This window comes from Bison bison, unplaced genomic scaffold (genome assembly GCF_000754665.1).
Source record: "Bison bison bison isolate TAMUID 2011002044 unplaced genomic scaffold, Bison_UMD1.0 scf7180017863875, whole genome shotgun sequence".
In the NCBI taxonomy this organism is placed as follows: Eukaryota; Metazoa; Chordata; class Mammalia; order Artiodactyla; family Bovidae; genus Bison; species Bison bison.
The window spans coordinates 159,094-159,640 of record NW_011494447.1 but is presented as its reverse complement, the minus strand read 5'-3'; positions in this window follow the sequence as shown (position 1 = coordinate 159,640).

Genomic DNA, 547 nt, shown 5'->3' with positions numbered 1-547 from the left:
CAGCTTGTGTTTCTTCCAGTCCAGCGTTTCTCATGATGTACTCTGCATATAAGTTAAATAAACGGGGTGACAATATACAGCCTTGACATACTCCTTTTCCTATTTGGAACCACTACACATAGAAAACCCTAAAGATAGTATCAGAAAATTACTAGAGCTAATCAGTGAATTTAGCAAAGTTGCAGGATACAAAATTAATACACAGATATCACTTGCATTTCTATATACTAACAATGAAAAATCAAAAAGAAAAATTAAGGGATCAATCCCATTCACCACTGCAACAAAAAGAATTAAATATCTAGGAATAAACTTACCTAAGGAAACCAAAGAACTATACCCAGAAAGTTATAAGACACTAATGAAAGAAATCAAAGATGACATAAACAGATGGAGAGATATTCCATGTTCCTAGGTAGGAAGAATCAATATTGTGGAAATGACTATACTACCAAATGCAATCTACAGATTCAATGTGGCCCCTATCAAATTACCAATGGCATTTTTCACAGAACTAGAACAAAAAATTTCACAATTCATATGGAAA